The sequence below is a fragment of the Choloepus didactylus genome, chromosome 15 (genome assembly GCF_015220235.1).
Source record: "Choloepus didactylus isolate mChoDid1 chromosome 15, mChoDid1.pri, whole genome shotgun sequence".
Lineage (NCBI taxonomy): Eukaryota > Metazoa > Chordata > Mammalia > Pilosa > Megalonychidae > Choloepus > Choloepus didactylus.
Window position 1 is genome coordinate 62,725,444 of NC_051321.1, and position 25,002 is coordinate 62,750,445.

The 25,002-nt window shown below is 36.0% G+C and overlaps 1 protein-coding gene and 1 pseudogene across 4 annotated transcripts in view; one reads left to right on the forward strand and one right to left on the reverse strand.

The window, feature by feature from the left end:
* The window catches only part of CTNNA3 (catenin alpha 3), a 1,946,492-nt gene that overhangs the window by 102,512 nt on the left and 1,818,978 nt on the right, over positions 1–25,002 (reverse strand). The gene's annotated exons all lie outside the window — the stretch shown is intronic.
* LOC119510711 lies at positions 1,342–20,940 on the forward strand (annotated as a pseudogene).

A 25,002-nucleotide genomic window follows, 5' to 3' on the forward strand; every position in this document is an offset into this window, starting at 1 on the left:
AAGGCATTATAATCAACCCTTCTCAGCTGTAGAACTCTCTAGTCGGGAACATACACTAAAGGGGAGTACCCGTGTCAATCCATGTTTTAAATACTGATAAGAACACCATTCTTATGTTTTTAGATAACAAATATAAATAAAATTTTTAACATTTTATTTCCATACACCAATAGACTGTCTTATGTGCCCCCCTTGGAACACAGTATTTAAAGGCAAAGCCCAAACATCTTTTCCGGAAAGCCTTTCCTGTTATTCAAAGCAGAAAACAAATATTTGATTCTTCTGAACATTCCTACCAGATTACCTGTGCTTCTGAAGATTGTCATCACTTTTTATCTCTGTGTTATATATATTCATGTCTGAGCTCTTGAAATAGACTCTAAGATTCTTGGGAGCAGGGTCCATGGTTGGGTTCCCGAGAGGCAGGAAGACCAGTGGGGGACACAAGTCATGGGCTTGCATATCATAGTTATTCCAAAAACATGTGTTTAAATAGATCTATGAATAAAATTCTCTTGCCTGAGTTGCAAATAAACTCATGGACATGACTTATTTTTTGTTCTTGCCTTTGGCTATTAGGTATCATCAAACAAAAGGTTACCAGAAGACATGCAAGAGAAGAGACAGAAATAAGAAAAGGGTATTATTTCTCTTCCATGTTCAAAATAAAAGTGAAATTCACAATAGATAATCATCTTTGAGGAATTGAAATTGGGCAATGGATTATTAGCTTGAGATACTTTTTATTCTAACATATTTTAATATGCATGTACCTTTAGCATGTTATAATTATCTACAACATATCTTCCTTATCCCTTTCTAAATCAGTTACAAAGAGAAGCTATGATTGACTATGAGGACATTATTTATTCTTCTTCATTTTAGATGCTGGGTATTGGAGGAAGAAGCATTATGTAGGTTAAAGAACAACTAAAAAGCAGTTTATTCCTGTGAGCACAGATGCTATAGCAAAGACAACGAATTATTTTTAGGGGCTTTACAGAGCAGCAAAGAACTAAAGGGGAAAGGTGAATTAAAATTGAAAACGAGAAAACTTTATTACAACTTTTTTTTAAGAAAAGAAAAAGGTCTATAGAACAAAAGAACAGCTTATTTTTATATGTAGCTATATTTCTAGAAACTTAGCAAATACTTGAAAGCTGGGAACTGTAGGTTCTGCTGTCTTCTGAGAGCTGAATTTGGGCATCCTTTAGAGCAGCCAGTTTTCCACACATTTAGATGGCTCCTAAGGATCACAAACTGAGATTAATGATTTAATTTCCCCTTCAACAGTTATGTGCCCAACTTAAGCCAGGCACATGATGAATAACTGTGGGGACAATGTACCAGGCAAAGCTTGGTGGACTGCAGAGATTTCAGCTGGGCCAAACTGGACAAAAAGTAAGGGGCAGTCAAGTCATCTGCCCTGCCGCTCATACTGAGGACTCTGAAGGCCATATCCCACCATGAGAAGGTGGCCTCTTGCTGAAGTTTGGCTCTTGGAAACAAAATTTCATATCCATTATCTGAAGAGGATCTTAGTAATCATGAGCATATGTTCTTGCAGCATTTTCTGTTTTAATAAGGAATAAGGTGTCACTCAGTTTCTGGCGTTTGGACTCATCCATTTCCATGGGATGACCTCTTGCCTTGGCTAATCCTGTGTTGGGTTGATGACACACATCCCTACCCCATCTTTGACCTCACCTGGTCTGTTGCTTTGAAATGTAGGGAGCCTCAATCTAGGGTTCTCAGTCCACTGTGGTCATCATGGGTGGCACACCTAAATCCCCATCAGATACAATTCTTTTTTCTCTTGTCCTTGCTCTCTGCTTCCCTCTCAGCCACATTCTCCCCCTTCAATACAATCTGGTATATTTTACTTCTCTTCTCTTCCTTCTCTTTCTCTGTGTTTCTTTCTCTTTTATTCTCTATCTCCTTTCTTCCTCATTTTTTTTTTTTTCTTATTCCCCTGCCCAACAGGAGATACTTGTTAGTTTTACTTGTAGATTGAAAAGAATGCTGACCCTTACTTTCACAGGCATTTTAATGATTATCCATAATAGTAGGTTTCAATTGTATAGTAGTTTACAAATTAAAAAGCACTTCTCTCAGATTATTTCATTTTTGATATGCATAACAAGGTATGGTATAAGAATGAGAAAGATTGGCATCTCCAATTACAGAGGAGGTACTGGTGCTCATGTAAGCTAGTCTGTTGTGCAAGTTCACAGGCAGGAATTGGCAGAGCAAGGAGTTAGTCAAATCTGGTACTTCTGACTCCCCACACTGTTTCAACTATACCAGACTGCCAGTTTCATTTACTTTCTTTGAGGCAAAAAGCAAATGCAGCACCTCTTTGTCTTGTCTTTAACAGTAAAAAATTCTAGTTTACTAAGACTCTTCAGACAAAGCTGTCTCACATCCATGAAGGGAGTTAATTAACTCATACATTTAACACCTTATTAATGATTTTTGTTATGTGAGGCACTATGCTAAACAACATGATGGATAAAAACACGAATAAGGCACGGCCTCGCTCTCTGTAACAGAGAATGACTGGATGGAAATGACATTCCAATGGAAAGACCATATAATTGACAGGTAGCAAAGACTGTCTTTTCTATTAGATTTTAAGCTTTGTGGATGAAAAGGAGAAAAGTTCATTCGGTCATCCATTTATTCATTAATTTATTCACTGAATATAATTATTGTATATTTTAACCACATATCAGGATTTTCCTAGGCATTTACATACATGAAGCTTGAAATCTAATAGGGAAGACAATAAAGTTAAGAAACAAACAAATAAATAATAAGATAGTTTCAGATAGTAATGTTAAGATGAAAATAAAATTGCATAATAGGATAAAATACTTGACTGCAAATGGCCGGGTAATATTAATGGAAGACAAAAATAAAGTCTGAATTGAGTTTGGAGTTGACAGGAGGAGAAAGCATATAATAATAATAATCAAATGTGGATAACAAAAAGAATTTAACATTTAAATTTTAAAGTCCAATTTGAGATGAGAAAATCTGAATCACAGGCTATTTCCAAAGGAGCTAAATTCTTTTTTTTAGTAAGTACTGTGGGCCACACATAATGATATTAAAGGATAAAAACCAAGTAAAATGAGTCAAGTGAATGAAAAATAACTAATCACAGTGAATAGGAATACTTGATAATCACAAATACCTTTGAAATATAAAATTATAGAAACTAATAGTTGAATGGGAAATTGATGGTCAATTAATCTGGATTCCTTGACTCTGAAAATCATTTCTACAACCTCCATGACTAATAATTATCTAATTTCTGATTGTATATTTTCACATTAGGGGCCTATAACTCCATGGGACAGGTCTGTACTTTTTTTTTTTTTTGTATTGACAGCTTTAATTCTTAGCTATTTCTTTAAACTGAGCACAAATTTGCTGAATTCTTCATATTGGTCCTCTCTACTCCCTGGAGCAACTAAGAAGGCATCAGTTAAGAGAATGAGTAGAGTCAGATCTCTGGCATTGCATTTCCCTATTTAAAAATTTTGTCTTTTCTGACAAATACATTTTAGAAGACGGAGGAAGAAAAAAGAGATTAAAAAAATTAAACAATAAACAAGCAGAAAAGAAAAAAACTTGCTTTACATAGTGGCAACTAATAAAGATGCTTTATTAGACTCAAACTAGGGGAGAAGAGAAGAAATAAGTGGAAAAACACTTGCCACCACAGTAAAGATTGAGGCAGGTCTAGAGAATAACATGTGGCACCCTGTTCTTATCTAAACTCACCTCCACTACAAAGAGAAATCGTAAAATGGTAAAACCAAAACCAAAACCAAAAACAAACAAACAAAAAACCCAAAACTGAGACCTTCTCTGATAAGATAGGGACAGGTAGAAGCTAATTGAAGGAGAGATTTTAAACTTGTCTTTAAAGGCTTAAGGCCAAGTTTCCAGGAAGTACTAAGGTCCAGAATTGATGCTGTTTAAAACAGAATGTGAAACTCTGGTAACTTTATGGAAAGAGAAGGAGGGAGTGTGGCAGAAGAGGGAAGGAGGGAGAGGGAGAGATTGCCTTTTGTATTTGAACCTTGAGTTAAAACTAAATTTATATTAAGATAAAATTTGAGATTAAATACAGAACTAAAGATTTTAGCATTTCCCCATGATTATGCATAAAATAAGTTGGTTAAATAAATGAAGTTAGGTATAAATTTTAGGGTCCTAATCAATTTTGGAAAATTCACTTCTCTTAATTTTCCATAATCTGTACATATATGTTTTTCTGCTTGCTTACTCTATAAACAAATTATTGTCTCCCTACAGACAACTCCCAGATATGTCCAACCTTGTATACTACCCATAACAATTATCCCGCAGTTGTTTCTGTTAATCACTGTCCTTGGATGGCTGTAACTACTCCATTCCACAACTGGTTTCTGCCTCTGTGTAAATTATGCTGTCAACACCAAGAATCTGGACATCTATGCCAATTTGCTGCAACCTTGGTGGAGAGGAACAATCTCCTTTTAGAAACAGTACTACCTAACCTCTTCTAAGTACCAGTTTAATTATCTTTAAACGGCATTGTAGTTTCAGTCTTGCTCATCTCATGCAGTAACTTCCAGAGTTAAATGGAATAGGGCATATGACAGTACTTTGTGTACTGCAAATTCCTGTAGAGGTAGATAACTGTCATTACTATCTGCATAGGATAATGGAATTACTTGAGACAAATAGTTATATAATCTGGCAAAGATAATTAATAGGTGCACATAAATTGATGACTTGGCTGAATATCATATAAATGTGCATAGGAAATTGACCATGTTTGGAGTTGAGATAAATTTATGCATAATTGTACAATAAAAAAACCCTCAGCTCAACTATTGATAGATACCTTTCCTGGTTTTTACCTATGTACTTGCATCTTTAATAATGCACATTATTTATTTGTTAAATGTATTGACATGGTCAGTGTTTATTTACATGTGCTATGAATATAGATTATGTTTATGAAACATGTGCCTAGAGGAAAGAGAGTATGTTAGTTTAAATAGTTTAGTACACTATGTAAACTGTTGCATTAAGTGGACCAGTGTTCAATAAATATACTTTTTATGAACTATAAATACATTAAATGCATACAAATCAGTATTATCCTAGTTTGCCAGGCTGCTATAACAAATACCACTCAAAGGATTTGCTTAAACAATGGGAATTCATTGGCTCATGATTTTGAGGCTAGGAGAAGTCCCAAATCAAGGCATCAGCAAGGTGGTGCTTTCTCCCCAAGCCTGAAACCTTCTGATGCTGGCTATCGGCAGTCCTTAGGGTTTCCTTGACTTGCATCCCTGCCTCATGTCACATGGTTATCTCCTCTCCTTTGTTTTCTGGGTTCCCACTTCCCACTTCTGGCTGGCTCCCTGTGGCCTTCTCCCCACTCTGGCCTCTGGTTCCTTTCCCTTTATAAGGACTCTGGTAATCCAGATTAAAATCCAACCTCATTTAGTTGGGCCATGCCTGAACCAAAAATAGTATCTTCAAGGGATCCAAATTAACAGTGGGTTCACATCTACAGGGAATGTGGATTAAGATTAAAAACATGTTTAAATTGGGATACATAATTCAACATCTCACAAATATCAATTAAAATTGCATGTACTAAATCTGAACTATCACAAAAGTTTAAATAGTTGATCCTGAAAAATTATGTAATATATGTGTGTGACCAGTATTTCATAATACTGCAATTATCTGACAATTCCAAATATTTGTGTATTTGGCTTTAATTTCAAAGAAAACCTTTAAGTAATTAAAAAAAAGTATACTTCTCTATTGAGAGAAATTATTTAAGCAATTGAATTTTAATAAAACAAATAGGGCAAAGGTTGTGAAGTTTAATTTAGGCATCACATTGTAGAGGAATATGGACAAATGATTTTTAAATTTACATTTTGGGTTAGATGTGTTCCTAGAACATCTGTTATGTTATTATGACAGGTGTTTATTAATATGGATGTCTAATCAAATCTCTTGGTTGCTAATAGCTTGGCAATTCAACATCTAAATATTGTTAAAATCCTTGATTATACATTGAAAACTGTGGATAATTGATTCAAAGCTGTTTCCCTTGACTAGATTAAAAAAAATTAAAATCTAGTCCAGTACTTTCCTTTAGAATCTCAATATTCTTCCAAAATTGCTACAATGTTTTGGTAATGAGAACTTGTGAAGTGTAAAAAAAGGTCTTCTATAAGCCAAGTTGAGTCTTAATTTAAGATTATTTAAACCCTTTATTATACAATAAAAATAAAATTATTTTAAAAATACAATTGAAAGTTTTCCTGTGCTGAGAATGAGTGGTCAGAAGACAGGTGACTAGTATCTATACAGAGAAAAGACCTATAGAAACCCTTTTGGGCAAATGCAAACTCAACTTTTTAAATTAAATTTTCTTAACATTATGCAATAAATTCTGAGTAGCTGAAGCCAACAAAATGCAATTTGGTGGCCTTCAGCAATTTGATTGGGCAGCTTCAATGGATGGGGTTCACATCTTAATCCCTGAGACAGAATTTCCTTTTGAATATATACATGGGCATGACTCAAATCTCTAGAAATTTTCTGTGGTAATTATATTAAATGGAAATCTTTAGACTTCTGAAATTTAATAATCATAGATTCTTAAAGTTTAGAGTTTATTTCCTTCTAGCACACTTTACTGTTAGTACGTGAGAATGTTTGCCTTTTGGCAAATGCCTATAATGGCTGAAATATGTATTTTGGTCTAGAATTAGCACTATCCAATAGCACTTTTTCTGCAATGATAGAAATGTTCTCTATCCTAACCAATATGGTAGCCATTAGGCACTTGTGGCTACTGAGCACTTGAATTGTGGCTTGTGCAACTAAGAAATTGAATTTTTATTTTATTTAATTTTAAGCAAATATACACAAATTTAAAAAGTTTAACTTAACTAGGGGCTACTGTATGGGACAGCGCAGGTCTAGATCAGGCTTTATGACTTTCTGGTTTAATAAAATGTGCTTCATTGAAGTACAGAATAATGCTAAATTATTTTTATACATTCCTGTCCTGGAATGCCTTGATTTTATACATGCAAAGGAAAATAATACCAGTATATAATAGACCAATGATCTTTTTAGACATTGTTGACTGCGGCATAAATGCAGCCATAATAACAATGGACAAAGTTCACAAGCGTTTGAAAATCTTCAAGAAACTTTTCCACATGACCTACATCAGAAGTTGGCAAACTATGGCTGGCAAGCCAAGTTCAGCTCACCACCTGATTTTTGCAAATAAAATTTTAGTGGAACAAAGCCACATCCATTCGTTTATGTATTTCCTATGACTGCTTTCACATGACAACAGAACAGTAAAGTAGTTGTGACTGAGACCATATGACCCACAAAGCCAGAAATATTTAATATCTGGACTTTTATGGAAAACATTTGCCAACCCCTGACTGAGATGAATAGTTATGTGGTAAATGCTAGGATAAAATCTCTTTTATGGAGAAATCCACTCTGTCCATTCGCCATATATAATATATAATACCTAATATACAGTACATAATAAATAATTTGTATATAGGTAATGTTATGTAATATATATTATATAATCCATGTATCAATACATATATATATTTATATTATGATACATATAGCAATTTAGCAAGTGAGGACATTATTAAATATTTAGCAGGTAAAACTGTATATGTAAGATACACAAAATATGGTGAATCTGAGGTACAAACAACCATTTATAGTATTTGTTTTCCAATTTAAGTAAAAGGGATTAGAGATATGTCTCCTTCTAGAATCATGGTGATTCAGAGAGTACTAGAGCTACAGTAGAACATAAAAGTGCATAACAAACACATTCTAAAGATAATAGCCTATGAAGTTGTGAAATGAGTATTGATGTAAATATGACATAAAATGGACACCCAGTTATGCCCATGCATTATATGCAGAATTCAGAAACATGCTACCTGAAGAGTTCAGAAAGCAGCCTGGAAGGGAAAGCCTTGTGAGTTGTCACTGTTGTGGCTGTACTATGTACGGACATACACCCTAACCTAAAAGCAACAGGAGAGAGAGTTAGTCTTCGGATAAGATTCCTTCCTTGTTTTCTGTAGTATGTCTATTTCATGATAATATTAGGATGACATAGAGGAGAATGGCATGCACAAGGGAACACTTGTGGTTTATTATTTAATGATAAAGACAACTGGCAAAAAACACAAATGATCTATCAATCCCAGAGGATAGTCTCTAAGTATTTAAATTAAGCAGCTGGATTTAATGTTTTATTCTACGCACAGTAATTTTGAGTTGTTCTAAAGACTTACTCCAAAATAGAAGCAACCCCATTTAGATTCTACAACAATTGTCTCAAAAACAAGTCTAATTCCATTGGGATTCTTTTATAGAAGACCTTTCAATGTTATGAGAAATTCTTAAATTAAAATTTGCTTTCTGCAGTGCAGCCCCTCTGGAGGGCAGTGTGGTGGTTCCACAGGAGGCTAAGTATAGGGTTGCCATGTGATCCTGCAACCCTGTTATTTGATATATACTTGGAAGAACTGAAAGCAGGGACACGAATAGGCATTTGCATACTGGTCTTTATGGCGGCAGTATTCACGATTTACAATGGATGGAGGTGGCCTAAGGGTACACTGACAGGTTAACAGAGGGTGAGCTGTGATGTATACATACAATGGAATATCCAGTGCCTGCAAGGAGGAATGAAGTTTTGAGGCACACAACTAGGTGAATGAAACTTGAGGACAGTATGTTGAGTGAAATAAGCCAGAAATAAAAAAGACAAATATTGTAAAGCCTCATTAATATAAACTAAAAAACTATAATGAGCAAATGCTGAGCAATGAATTCTAGAGCACAGGTTATTAGGGGATGGAATGTGGGCAGAGATTGGACAATCAATGATGCAGGAGTACAGAATGTTCAATAAGACTTATTGTAAAGATTCCTAGATTGTAAAGTTTTACAGCAGTCACATCTATTCCTGAGTTTCAACTACTATTTAGGAGATTTATTTGGTATAAATTTATATTTTCTATAGCATACTATCTAATTTAACCTGTATGGTCAGTTTAATTAAACAACATAATTACATGAAACTTAGAATAGAGAATGAGATCTTGTCATTCTGTATGCATTAATGTAACTACTCAATACATCACAGAGTATTTTGGGCAGAAAATAAAGTATTTACAAAGTCCCCTTGAGGGACTAGGGAAAAATGTAGAAATATCAAACTTCCCACCTGGGGAATTCCTGATATTCTTGCAAGCAGTAGAGACTCCCAATTTAAGAAGTCAAGGCCCCGATCTTGGGGCTTCCCCTTCTGCAACTTATTCCTGCAAAGGAGAAGCTACACTTACTTATAGTCATGCCTAAGAGTCACTCCCAGGGAACTTATTTTGTTCCTGAGATGTGGCCACTCTCTCCCAGCCAACTCTGCAAATAAACTCACTACCAGAGTTGAGCCTGGTCCTGGCATCATGGGATTGAGAACGCCTTCTTGATTAAAAGGGGGAAAAGCAATGAAACAAAATAAAGTTTCAGTGGCTGAGAGATTTCAAATAGAATGAAGAGGTCATTCTGGAGGTTATTCTTATGCATTATAGATATTCCTTTCTAGTTTCTAGTATATTAGAGTACCTACAAGGTAAACCATGAATCGATTGAACTGAAATCCAGTAGATTTGATTCTTAATGATGACTGTATAGTTATATAGCATTTATCATGTGACTGTGGGATTGTGAAAAGCTTGTGACTTATATTCCCTTTATTCACTGTATGGGCAGATGTAATAAAATAAAGGCAAAAATATATAAATAATAGAGGGGTAAGGGTTAATGGGATGTTTTGGGTGTTCTTTTATATTTTTAGTTTTTTCTGTATTTTGGAATAATGAAAATGTTCTAAAATTGATTGTGGCAATGAATACACAACTATATGATGATACTGTGAACCATTAATTATATAGTTTGGAGGGATTATATGGTGTGTGAATATATCTCAATAAAATTGTATTAAAATTTGCTTTCTGGTGAAATCACTGCCCTCCCCTCTATGTGGGATCAGACACCTAGGGGAGTGAATCTCCCTGGCAACGTGGAATATGATTCCCGGGGAGGAATGTAGACCCGACATCGTGGGATGGAGAACATCTTCTTGACCAAAAGGGGGAAATGAAAGGAAATGAAATAAGCTTCAGTGGCAGAGAGATTCCAAAAGGAGCCAAGAGGTCAATTTGGTGGGCACTCTTACGCACAATATAGGCAACCCTTTTTAGGTTCTAATGAATTGGGGTAGCTGGTGGTAGATACTTGAAACTATCAAACTATAATCCAGAACCCATGAATCTTAAAGAGGATTGTATAAAAATGTAGCTTATGAGGGGTGACAGTGGGATTGGGAAAGCCATAAGGATCACACATCCCTTTGTCTAGTTTATGGATGGATGAGTAGAAAAATGGGGGAAGGAAACAAACAAACAAACAGACAAAAGCACCCAGTGTTCTTTTTTACTTTAATTGCTCTTTTTCACTTTAATTATTATTCTTGTTATATTTGTGTGTGTGGTAATGAAGGTGTCAGGGATTGATTTTGATGATGAATGTACAACTATGTAATGGTACTATGAACAATCGAATGTACAATTTGTTTTGTATGACTGCATGGTATGTGAATTTATCTCAATAAAATGAATATAAAAAATTAAAATAAAATAAAATAAAAAAATTAGACTAATGCCAAGAATCCCATACCCATCCTTTATGTCCCACTCTTATAGGCATTTAGCTTTGGTGTATTGCCTTTGTTACAATTAAAGAAAGCGTATTGCAATGTTACTGTTAAAAAAAAAAAATTTGCTTTCTGACTTTGGTAAAAATGGTATCCATTATACTTTTTGTAGACAAGGAATGTATCATAAACCAAAGACTTCTGATTTATCTAGGAGAAAACTGGAAATACTTGATTACTATATATTTTATATAACCCATTATAAGGAACTTTCTTTAAAATCTTCATGTAGGTTTCTAAAAGGTGTTGAAAAAAGCAATAAAAATTTAAATTAATGTATGATAGAAATATGTACCTCAGTTTCTGAATTGGTAGAGACTTTAATGTTTTCCAGAAATCATCTTCACTTACAAAGTATGTGTAAATAAAATTAATATCTCAAACATAGCACTTTTTTTCTCTTTCAGTCACTAATAGTACTGACCTTGAGTTTATAATGCAATAAAATGTTTTAAATACAATCTGAACTATATAGATGCCTGGACTATTCTTTCTTAGCAACGTGTATATGTTTTGACCTTTGATTGGACTGTGGAATGGAATGGTCCTCAAAAACAGAGCTAATTGGTCATTACAATTACATTAAATTGTACAAACAAGGATATTTTAGACTATGCTTCTTGCACTTTTCTGAATCACTGTTTTTATTCCAGTATTATATCTTATTGGTACTATGAAAACATCTAAGTGAGAATAAAGAAGACACAGAAGATTTGCTTCCATATTGTATTACTCTATAGTTAAATCTAATCACAGTGGACTATGGAGAGGTTAAAGTACCTGTTCTTAGATAGACAGTAGTGAGTACTCTAAGTAGTAAGAGTTAAAACATGAGCTCTTAGATGTTATAGATGACTGTAGCTCCCCAAAGATTCTGTAACTTATTTATATCACCAACTGAAATATCAAAGGACTTCTATTTGAACTGCAACAAAAAGTAAACAAAATCACTGCAGGCGGTGCTACAGCTGTGGAAATTTCATCAACTTACAACATGACAATGAGTCAGTGAATTAGGACTAACAGCTTCCAGCAGCTGAAGATGCTCTGAAGCTCTTATCTGTGAACAGGCACATAAATAAGAGACTCTGGAGCATCCTAAATACCCCTTAATCATGGTTCCAAACAGAACAATTCTTAAAAAGATACTATGAATCCAACTTCTGGTTTGACAACTAAGAAAACGGGTTTTGTTTGTAGCTGCAGTCCAGAAATGACACATATATAAATATTGAAATTAGAGTACATTATGGGTTGTTTTGGACTAATTCTTGGAAGAATAATTTAGTTCCTCATAAAGATACATAAGATTTGTTCTTATATTCTATACAGGGCATCTTTTTACTGAAATGATACTATTATAGTGAGGTATATGAAAGTAAAAGTGCTTGGGAGGATAATGATCTTTTGCATCATTTTAACCCTTTGATCACAGAGAGGAAGATTGGTCCTATAGAGACCTTTTCAACTCAACTCCTCAAACAAGTGTGACAGGATCCAACATCTGCCACACTTACACAAAGTACAAAAGAAACACACACACATACATACACAAACACACACGGCTATGAGGCCCAAGTTCTTATCTAACTCTGTCTTGGGAGATGATGTTAATTCAAATATGTATACATACACTCTGTTATTATATTGACAAATAAGTGCAGAAGAGTTCAGTAAATAAAATAGCCTCTTATGAACCAGTAGAAATGTTTTAATTCATGTATTCAATAAATAACTGCACTATTTCATTAGCTTGTTTTTGATGGTTGCACACAAACCATCATACGTATGTATGGATATTATCCAGGTGAACAATGTACAAGGCCTTAGGATTTTTTCTAACACATGTTCAATATTATTTTGAAAGAAACTTATCTGTCACCCCCCAAATGAACATTCAGATTGCTTAAGGAGCACAATTATGGTATCTCTTTTACCAAAGTCATTCTTTATGAGCACTCACAATTCACAGAGAGCAATTTTATTTCATATGCTTTACTTATTATATAACTAACACTTTTGTTCTGCTTGAAATGTCACATTAAATCTAATGCCATGAATTGCAATGGCCTTCAGAGACATATCAACCATTTCTCAAACAATTTACTCTAGAAGGAATATTGAATTTTTTAAAAAGAGTAATTATCTTCCCCATGAAAATGAGAGGGCTGAATAAGACGATCTTGCAGGAACTTCAATCCCATAATTTTATGTCTTTTTCTCTTTCAACAAATAATTCCTCAGAATTAAACAGATTATATCTTTGGCTTAAAGGAAAAAAAATTATGTAGTGACAAATAATCAATCATATTTATGTTTATATTGGGAAACACATATCTTCTATATTAATTACAAAGCAAACATGCTTTCATTTTCAGCTATCTAAACGCAGTTAGGGAGGCAGTTACACAGATTATCAACCATATGGTATTAATAAATGCATAACCAAGACAGACATGAAACATTTTACATTTTAACCCAACTGCTACACTAACTCATGAAAATCTCATATATTACCTATTTAGCTGAGAGTTTTATTGCAGAGAAATTGTGTTATAATTAACAATTACCATAGGACCAACCATTCCATTTTGTGATTACTTCTCAAACAAATTAAGATGAGTTTTCTTTCATCTACATTCAGTTACACCTACACATAATTTTATATGTAGGAATTTAAATATCCGTAATTTTATAAAAACTATTCAACCAGCCCCATGAGTAGTTCTTATACAAAAGAGACAATTGGGAGGCAAAGCACTGTGGTTAATTAAGTAGAATCTTTAGTTGGGTCAATAGTTTCCAACTGTCTTCCACTGAGGTGTCTCAGAAACCAAGGATATGGAAAGCAGAAGCAGAGAATTGGAACAAAAAGGATATCAAATTTGGGGACCCCATTGCAGTATCCCTTAGTTCAATTTTTCTTTACTTATACTTGTATATTGGAGATATGCCTATAGTTAAGATTTTTTAAAATCCCAATGTTTAAACATTAAAAAAAAAAAAATCTGCCAGTGAGATAACTGAATATTATATTAAATTATGTTAAAAAGAACACAAGATTACAGAAAAAAAGATGAGGTGAAAAAGACATAAAAGGAGTAACATAAAAATCAACAGAGTATGGACTTTTAAAGAAAAGAAATAAGCAGAATAAATATATTACACATTGCTTAGTATACACATCTAAAAGGTGAGCAAGAAAGGAATGTTGATTATTTTGTTATATGTCTCACAAAAAATGGAAATATTTTTCACAGATTAGTCCTTTATCATCAGTGTAATTAATGCAACAATATGTTCACTACAGATTTGAGACCACCATATTTTCCTCAAAGAAATTTTAGTGGAGATATATTGAGTTTTTCAATCCTACCAAATTTTCAGGAATCCAGAATTCTATAACAGAGAAGACATTTACTCCACATACCCTTTCCTCCATCACAAAATATTCAGCAGTAAAATAGTTGAACTTGATTTTCTATATATCAATTCCATCAGTAAAAGTGGAAAATGATGCCAAAACAAACATATTCTACTGTCATTTTAATGCTTATAAGGCCAATTTATATTTAGAAGAAAGGCATAGTCTGCAAGCATCTATCCCAGGATGCTAAGTGCAAAACTGCAGGAGAGTGGAACTTGAACTGGAAGGAAGTGGAGGACTTGACCAAATGGAGAAGTGAGAGGAACTGGTACTTACCAGTTATTTATTTGTCCTGAGAAAATGCATCTGATTTTACTGGAACAGAGCCTTTCCAGAGAGGACTGTTGAATAAGAAATAGGAGAGGAGGTAAAAACTAGACTTGGGAAGCCTGGAATGCCAACATGCTTATGATACCTCCATCTTGACACTCTACAACTATTTCGGTTTGCTAAAGCTGCCGAAATGCAATCTACCAGAAATAGATTGGTTTTTACAAGAGGGATTTATTAAGTTACAATTTACAATTCCTAGGCCATGGAAACATCCAAATTAAGGCATCAATAGGAGGATACCTTCTCTGAAGACAGGCTGCTGGCATCTGGGACACCATTGTCACCTGGGAAGGCACATGGCCAGCATCTGCTGGTCCTTTACTCCAGGTTTCATTGCTTTCAGCTTCTGATTCCGGAGGTTTTTCTCTCTGCACTTCTGTGGGTCCTTTCTTAGCATCTCCAGGGCATTTCTCTCTCTCTCTCTAAACTCTCTCCAAATGTTTCTGCTTTTTATCCTCTCATAAAAGACTCCAGTAAAGGATTAAGACCCACTTGAATGAGCTGCATCACATCTCAGTTGACACAACCTAATTGAAAATTCCCACCTACAATAGGTCTGCACCCAGAAGAATGGATTAAAAGAACATGACCTTTTCCAGGGTACATAACAGCTCCCAACCAGCACAACAACCAACACTGATCAAGCTCCAGAGGAAAAAAATGGTGCAAAACATTTAAGCAGCATTAATTTCTCTTCCACTATGGTCAGGAAACTCTCTTATGCTCCAAGAATACTTGCTAACCTCAGAGATGATGTGATTTGGTCTTTCACATACTCTCAGGGGTGTGGTCCCTAAGCAGAAATACTTGCTGATGGTGTGAATTTTACTCAAGGTTGATCACTGACTCCTTCTTGGCCTGACCACCAAGAGTTCATAAGTGTCTCCCTTCCCTGCACATCTGAAGTAATTTTCATTTTCTAAAATATTTTTGAAGGATGTGATCTCTCATCTGTCATGGACAGTCCTTAAGGATAGAAATTCTGGTGCACGCAACTTTTTGTATACTCCAAAACACAACTTGAAAGGTCATGGATGTTCAAACACCGTCAATAATTTAGCTGATTACATCAAACCTACTGAAAAAATTTAAGAGACTGATCTCTTGGTAAATCATGGGAAATCAGTGTTACTGAGGAAGACATGTGGATTCATTTCTTATAGGGGGCTGCCAAATTGGAGGAAATTGTAATAATTATCTACAAGCAATTTGTATTTGACATTATTCTCTGTAAATTAAAATGTGACTTATTGCTTTAAGTACTCATAATAATGCTTTGCAAAAAGTTAATATTAAAACTAACTTGGGGTATTTGTAAATAGCTATAGATTTAAAACAAGCAGTGAACTTTGGTAGAATTCTTATTCACTGATTCATTCATCTCTGCATTATTTATAAGATGCTAATTGGATTCTATAAGAGACTCTAAATGAGACTCTAAATAAGAGACTCAGTACAACACAAGAGTTCCAATTTAGTGAAAGCCACCAACAAATATTCATAGAGCTTTGAAATTCTGCAAATCCCATATTTGACAAACCACAATATTAGTGTTCACAATTGAGTAATATTTCATAAGAGAAAAATAAAAATAAAACTAAGCTAAACTAAAAATCTGTTTTCACTAGGCTGACTGAATACTTCAAGTAATGTATTTTTTTCTCAATATAATCTGGAAATTCTGTATACAGGATCTTGAGGTGTTTTCTGCTAAATGATGCCTTTCATAAGGGTAAGGAGTTAATATTTTCCCCTGAATTTTCTTGGCCTACTCGGTGACATGTTCAAGCTTCATCTTCCAGGTTTTCCTCATTGTTATACTATCCTTAGAAAAAACAGCAAACAACAAAATCTCTGGTTGTTTTGAATAAGAGCCATATTTCAAAAATGAGTAATGTATGCAATTACCCTCAGCCTATGTGCAAAGCACAAGGTTGAGGATGACCTCTCTTTTGCTTTGATGAAAAACAGCTCCACTCATAATTCCCTTCAGATTCTTTGATTTTAACATTTAAAAAGAGAAGCATTTATTGCTTTATGACTTGAGATGCATTAAAGAGTGCATGCCAAAAACAACTTTAGAGAGGAAGAGAGAAACAGACTGCTTGTGAAACATACACATGCTTTACCAACAGCATGGCACTCAGAGACAGGCACATGACCTGGTGTTTTAAAAACAACACAACACAAAAACAAGCAAGCTTCTTAGCAAGGCACACAAGGCTGTTTACCATTTGAGCTCCACATATGCTGCCATACTCAGTCATACCCAACTACTCTGTACCACACACCCTTTATGCTAACTATACAGACTCCTTTACCCTTATATGCCTTGTATTTTTTATCTTCATCACTTAGCTTGTGCTGTTTCCTAAACTTATAGTCTCCTTCCCCACTTGTTTACCTAGTGAACTGCAATTCATCCTTAGGCATCTGATGTTTAATTTCCAACTCTTCTCTAAAAAATGCATGGATTGTCCCAAACTAATGACTTACACTAACTGTTTTCTCAAAGCACTTGTTTTAGAACACTGATATTAATTCATGTCCAGCTATACTTTTCATTTTGAATAATAAGTTTGCTTTCTTGCTATAATTTGAACATCTCAGGAGCTGGATCAATGTTTTTCAACTATCTCTAGTACTCAGAATAGTACTAGGGCTTACCATGAACTATGTGCTCAGTAAATGTTTTCAGAAAGTCTTTCACCAACAGCTTATTTTCCATGTTTGCTTAAAATTTTAATCCAGCAAAACAATGCCCAAACAAACATTAAAAATATCTCCAGTAGCTTTTTATGACTATATTTTCTTATACTGCAGCAGAGGAATCAGTCACAAGTTTTCATTTAAAAATAGTTTTTGCAAATATGGAAAGCTTTTGAGCTTAGTACATGTCTGTGGGCATACATACCTGTGAATGGTAAACAGGGAGCCAATATAAGAAAGGAAGATGTTGACCGACATTGATATCAGTAGAATTTTGCCTTAATCACCTGGTTTCTCCATTTTCAGTAATGAAAATGATAGAGGTGATGTATATTGCTATCTTATTAGAGAAACACAAGTGCTAGACAAATTAACTTAAGTATGCCTATAAATGGTATAGAAAATTCTACTTTAAAAATATCAACACAAATGTGTTAGTGATGAAATGTTGCTTGAATAAAAGCCCAGGGAGAGCTGACTGCTCTGTAAATGTATTATCAAACTGCTTCTTTTTGTAAGTCTCAGTTCCTCATCTGTAAAATGAGAAGATGGACTACAGGATCTTTTGGACATTTTTACATTTGAAAAATAACTCAATAAACAAGATAATTTACATAAAAGCTGAATTGCTAATTGACTGTTGTGGTTCTTCAATGAAGTCCTCCTTCAGAAAAAACAGAAGTTTTTATATAATCAGAAAAGCCTCCAAGCACTCTAAATGTAACTCGTTTCATGATATTTAAACCAATACAGAGTTTATGGTAACTATTCAGAAACATTTCTTCTTACAAATGGAATAGAGTGGGATTGCTTTTGATTGGCCTTATTTGGTTGCATGAGAACCAAAGGTATATACCTCCTCTAACTGTATGAGAAACTGATACTATACGGCAAGTTAAAAAAAAATGAATAACACTTTTCCCAAGGTCCTTGAAAGAGTTTCCCAGACAGATAAGTAGTATGTAAATTACCATACTTTGGTGTACGAGTCCTTCAACAAAATGACACCACCCTCTATATAGATGGACTTTACCAGTGCATACTTCAGAAAATCTACTTATTGCCTGCACTTTCACTGACAAATCAAAATAAGAAGCAATCATTAAACTATTTCCCAGGCAATTTATTAGGTCAATACTAAACCGCTGGGTCATGTAAACGATGGCTTAATTAAGAAGCAGAATATATGCTTTCATAAATGAGGGGTAGATCTGGGAGCTAATTAAACAGAGATTTAAATGATGAAACTAATCTATGACTAGCCTGAAGTAGATAAAAACAGATATGAATAAATGAAAGTAGGTCAAGTTCAGTGACTTAAAAGATCAGTGTTACCGACAGCAGAAGGCTAGATCCTCTGCAGACAGCACCCAAAAAGTCCACTTTATCATACATCCAGGCTTGAGGAAAGAAGCTGCTGATCGTTCACAGGTCACCATTTCTAACCATGGACATATGATTATTCCTAACATTAACAGTGACATCTTTTATGTTTTTAAATACTAAATCCAGCAGTGACAGCTTTATATTTACTTGAATGCTTTGGCTAATGGTAATTAATGTAGATGCTGATACTGGTTTCTGCAAGAATGCGTCTCATTTTAAAATGAAATGCTATCAATGTTCACCATATTACACACCCGTTTTTATTTGTGTGCCATTGCAAACTGCACATACAGTCACTGTTGGATACAGTGAACCGAAGTGAGCGCACTTGGTTAGAGCACCAGGTTAATGAGGACAAGGTTGTCGATTTAATCCCCATACAACCCAGTTAACTTGGCAGAGAAAAGCCTTGCTGCACAAGCTCCAGCTGTTATTTCAGCAAGTCCAACTGTAAATGCATACTGTGGGTCACAGGGGAGACTGGCAAAACAGTGGAGGTGATGAAAACAACCCAACTGTCCTTTCTCCTGGAAAACAACACCAACCACACATGGTTCAAATCAGCAATTGCAGATTTCACTGAAATTACATCACTTCGTTTCAAATACTACTTATCCCTGAATACTGATGGAAGATGCATGTTCAGAAAAATGTTTACATAATTGAATGTGTTTTGCACATCATCTACTTTCTTTTTCACATCTGCAGTTTGTCTACTTGTAGCAAAGGAATAATTCATATGTCCTAAGCAGCAGTACTCGATTTGCATGAAGCAGAAATGGTGATTTCCAAAGTCATATTATATAAAAGGGAGTACATTATCAGAGGCTCAGATTTAGAGGAGGATTTTCAGCAATCAAATATGTAGAGCCACACTAATAACAGGCATTTTGCTACCTAAACATTATGAATGGGAACCATCTGTTTCATAAGAATCATTATTTAAAATTGGGTCTATGTGGTAGATCAGTAAATCAGCTGCAAAAAAGGAGAAAAGATTCTATATACATTGCCCAGTGTTAGAAGCACACAAACACACACATGCATACACACACAAACTGAAAAACAAAACATGAGTGCCTCTATTTATTATTCGTTTTTCTATTCTATATCTCCCGTACGAGCCTTCTATTCTGGATTTTTGAAATTTTATCATTAAAAACCAACAGAATAAAATCTTGCTTTAATAAAAGTTACGTAAACTATCTTCTGATTTTCAGTTCCTCCACTGAATTTCTACATAACTCTGCTTTATATATGCTTTAGACAAAGGACCATGACACCTGGGCAGTCAACAAGCGTGGTCCTGGCGGACCGTGGAGGCGCCAGGAAACCGTGAGGCCACGGGGAGCGGCGGAGCCCCTTGCGCCTCGCCCTTGGGTGGGGCAGGGAGCCACGCCGAACAGGAGCTCCGGCCGAGCTCGGCCAGCTCCCCTCTTAGCGTCCTCCCAACCAGAGGGGGCCAGCAGGCATGGCCGAGCCAGCAGGAGCACCGCAACCGGCGCTTGCAAGCCGCGGGTAAAGAAGAAAGTCCATCCCTGCTCCATCCGGAGCTAGGAGATAGCCCAGAGCGATGATAATGCAGCGGGTGGGCTCAGCGTGACAGTCACCCACAGAAATGACAAGCACAACATTCATGTTACCCGGCAGCAGGGTTGCAATGAACCGATTGTCCAAGACCTGGCCCAGCTTGTTTAAGAGACCACAGAAGTTCCACTGCATTTTCAGAAATTCGTATTTAAGGAAAAAATCTCTGAAGAAAATGTCAGGACTTGGAATACAAAATGGTTGCGGGTCATGCTAATTGGGAGAAAAAGAACAGTCCGGAGGCAGAGGTGGAATTAAAGAAGCTGAAAGATGTGGAGAACTCTGTGGAGAAGATAGGTGACCAACTGGAAGGGGTGAATAAAGAACTTACTGGAATCCAGCAAGGTTTTCTGGCCAAGGATTTGCAAACTGAAGCTCTCAGTAAACTTGATAGGAGCGTAAAAGCAATAACCAAGCAGTTAATGAAGATCTTGGAGGAGATTTGCACACTGATTCTGCTAGAAAATTTCGAAGACTAGACTGAAAAGAAATGGTTTGGTGAAAAAAGGATCAGGCGTTCCAAGCTGAGTGTGACACAGTGAAGCAAGCTGAGTGTGACACAGTGGAGCAGAGCTTCTGCCAGGAGACAGAGCTGCTCAAGTCCACAAACTTGGCCCTGAATGAGTGAGGTGAGGAAGCGCAGACGGACTGTGCTGTCCCAAAGAATAGCAACACCAGCTCGGTTTTCTCTGGAACAGAAGTTACCTGATTTCTCTAGGGCTGCTGGGGACAAAGACCAGTTGTCATTTTTCCTACTCCTACCCCTGTTCTCAATGAAAAAGTGGTGCCTTTGCAAACTTAAGTAGAGCGCTTGTTTTTTCTCATTTTGTCTCTATATGGCTGTGCTGCCCAGCCGTCCACCTTGTCTGGAGAGGGCCTTCTCTGCCCAAGTTTTCCCAGCTCTTTTGACTTTGAGTGCTTTCTTTGGGCTAGTGAGAATGCTTGTCCTGGGTTATTTCCAGGTTCATTGGCCATCCTGGTCTTTAAATACATCAGGGCTTTTTGCTGTTGTGATGCTATAGTCCACAGATCACCAAGAGGTTGTGCTGAGTCAGGAATGTTGGGAATGGCTCAGAAAAGGTGTACGGCCCACATGTAGTTCAAGTATCCCAGCCAGCTGGCTGCTTTGTTGGTTCCTAGACCCTGTCTCACCCTCCACTGACCCTGCTCAGCCACAGGCCGTGAGATCTCAGGGGGCCGTTCCCGGGGTGAGGCCTGCTGTTGATGTATGAACTTCTTACATCAACCATATCTCCAGAAGGCTACAATCCAGATTATTCTCTTCCTGAAACTGGGCCAGAACCATGGCTTAAGATGGACAGAGGGGAGCCAGAACAGAGAAAGCAGGAAGGTGGTGAAGTCAGACATGAACTTCTTAAGAGTGATATGTGCTTCATTCAAGGACAGAAGGACATCTCTGTTAATTGTACCCATCTGAGATCTGTTTCCTTCAAAGTTGTCCCTGTCCTGTTTTGTGACCCTTTTCCTCCCATTATTACTGAAAAACAGGTTTGAGCATCCATCAGAAAAAAAAAAAAAAAGACTATGGCATCTGCTTCATGGAGGAGAAAATAAAAACGAAAGGTTGGCTCAACAAGTCATTATAATAATCCCCATGTATTATTCCCTGTGTTCCTAAAAGGCTTTTCATATTAACATATACTTTGATAAAAGTATTTAATTAATGTTTTCACTGTGCTGCATTCTATTACTCCTAAATTCTATGCCTCTCTTTTTAGTTAGTCTCAAATGATTTCTAAAGGACAGAAATTGAGAAGTGAACATTTAAAAATTCTATCAAAACAAAGCAAAAGAACAGAACGATTAGACTCTAGTAATATCTGCAAAGGGTAAGGGTCAAAAAAAGTCTTGTTCAAATAAAATGTGTCTCAGTTTAAAATTTAACATTCCACTAAACCCCATTTAACTGAAAAGAATCTCCCCTTGTATTTCCTTTACTCATAATGTTGCATACCAGACTTTCTAGGAAGAGTTTCTCCATTTTAATATTCTTGATACCTTCATCCCCTTCACTCATCAGCAAATCCCACAGAGGTGTATTTATGCCATCTTGACGGCATTGCTGACACAAGATTCTGGTATCACCCAAAAAGTCAGAGGAGAAAAGTTTTAAAAATCTCCAGTGGCTGGGCTCTAATTATGAGAATCAACATGATACTGTATGAAAAGGGTACTTCTAAGTGATATTATAACTTTCTAACAATAATACTGACAGTATATTTAGCATTTATATAGTTTTTATTTCTTTCTGTTTCGTTTAGTTTTTCCTTTGTAAATTAGCATCATGTAAACTAAACAAAGAGGGACACAAACACTGAGATAAGAAAAAGAAAGTGAAATAAATGGATATTCAAGTCTAGGAATTTTTAACGGCAATCTTACTAAACTTTTTAAGTTATGGTTTTATTTCACAGGATATTATAGAGAAAATAATTGCGTTATTAGAATGAGTAGTGGCTGTATGCCCTTAGGCAAATTATTTATGCTCTTGAATTTCAATTTCCAAATTTGCAAATTGGAGGATAACAGTTATATTGAATATTATAAATAACATATATAATATATAAATAATTACACATATTGGGGGCTCAAAATTCCTAGTTGATTTTAATGGCCATTCATTTCATTGATGTGAATATATTAATATTTATGTATTATGTATCTGTTGCAGCAGTTTGTTATTACTGTCAGTAGCACTGGTATGCAAAATGGCACAATTCAACACCAAAAAGTTTACATGCATACTTATTCTCTCATGATATAATACGAGCATATATGCACCTGTCATATACATGATCTGATATATTGACTTATGATTCACAGTAATGTAGCCTCAGCTAAACATCATCTACACAGGAGAGACATTTGGGGAAGATGGAATAGAAGACTCAGTCTTCTCACACAAACAACTATTCAACAAACAGGAAAGGTCTGCAACAATTATTTTGAAACTCCAGATGCCAGAAGGGCACTGCACAGCATCCAGGGAAGAGCAGTAGGAAGAGGCTGACCAATTATGGTAAAGAACTGTAAATAGGTTTCTCTGCGCAACAGCTACCAGCATCCATTTCCCACTCTTGTGGCAGGCCGCCATGGGATTCAGTCCCTGGCTGGCTGCTGGTGACAGAGAAGAAGGTATACTCTTCCCCAAGAACAGGGGTGGGCATGGCCAATTGTTGATCATGGAGTTTGATTAGCAAATTTGGATTTCTGGGTCCCAGCTCTGAGGAAAGCTATTGTTTCAACCTATCCTGGACAAAGGTGGCAGCAGCCATTGTTTCAACTCTTCCCTGACAGTGGCAGAGGTGATAGAGATTTAAAGACTCAGTGCTTCCTAAAGGCAGTGGAGGACAGTTAGCCGAAAGGCTGCATTGCTGGGCAGGCCAGGAAAGCCCAGCCTCAGGTAGTTGTTGGAGAAGCTTTTGGAGCCCTTCCTAATCTCTGCCCCCGGGCACTTTAGAGTGGGTCTGCAACCCCTTTGTGAGTCTGTGGTCCTCTGTATTGACTGGGAAAGACTGACTTGGGAAAGTCTACTCTGGGGTGACCCTCCTTGCAGAATTTGCCCTCAAGGCAAAAGCAGTGTAAGACAATGGAAGGAGTATAAAAATCCATAGAGGTGGACTATCTGGGACAAAGGCCTGCTAGCATCAGTAGAGGGAGGCCTTTCTCTAGAGAAACAGAGGGGCAACCAAACTCCTATAAATAGGGAAACTCCAAAACAACTAACCAGCAAAAGCCCAGGACAAGACAGAGGCCTGGAAAGACAAGGAAAACCCTGCATGATGCATTCAACTTTGGCAGACATTCTGATAGGAGAGCTGAAGGTCAAGAAAATCTGTCTTATCACCAGCTGGTTGCAAAACCAAGAAACTGACATCCTAGGGAGTAAATCTTAGAGTTAATATTTTATTACAACAAAAGAGTACAAGACAAAAAAGAAGTGGGAAATGATGGCCCATCCAAAGGAAGACGATAAAGTTATGGAAAACACTAATGAAGGAGACAAGATTGTGAACACACCAAACAAAGCCTTTAAAAAAATGATCTTAAACATGCTCCAGGAGATGAAGAAAAGCACCAAAGGATATCAGGAAAACAATGAATGAACAATATGAGAGTCTAAGTAATCAGATAGAAATTTTAAAAAGGAAAAAACACATACAAGGGAAGCTCGATAAGACTATGTGCAGATTTCTCAGTAGAAACCATGGAGGTGAGAAGGCAGTGGTATGATATATTTAAGATACTGAAAGAGAAAAACTGCCAACCAAGAATTCTATATCTGGCAAAACTGTTCTTCAAAAATGAGGGAGAGTTTAAAATATTCTCAGACAAACAGACACTGATTTATGAACAAGATACCCATTCTACAGGAAATACTAAAGAGAGCACTGCAGAGATAGGAAAAGACAGGAGAGAGAGGTCTGGAGCACAATATTGGGTGATGGTAGCACAATAATATAAGTACACTGAACAAAGATGACTGTGAGTATAGTTGAAAGAGGAAGGTTAGGAGCATGTAGGACACCAGGAGGAAAGATAGAATATAAAGACTGGGACTGTATAATTTAGTGAAACCTAAGTGGTCAGTGATTGTGATTAAATGTACAAATATGTTTTGACATGAGGGAGAACAAATGAATGTCAATTTTTCAAGGTGTCAAAAATG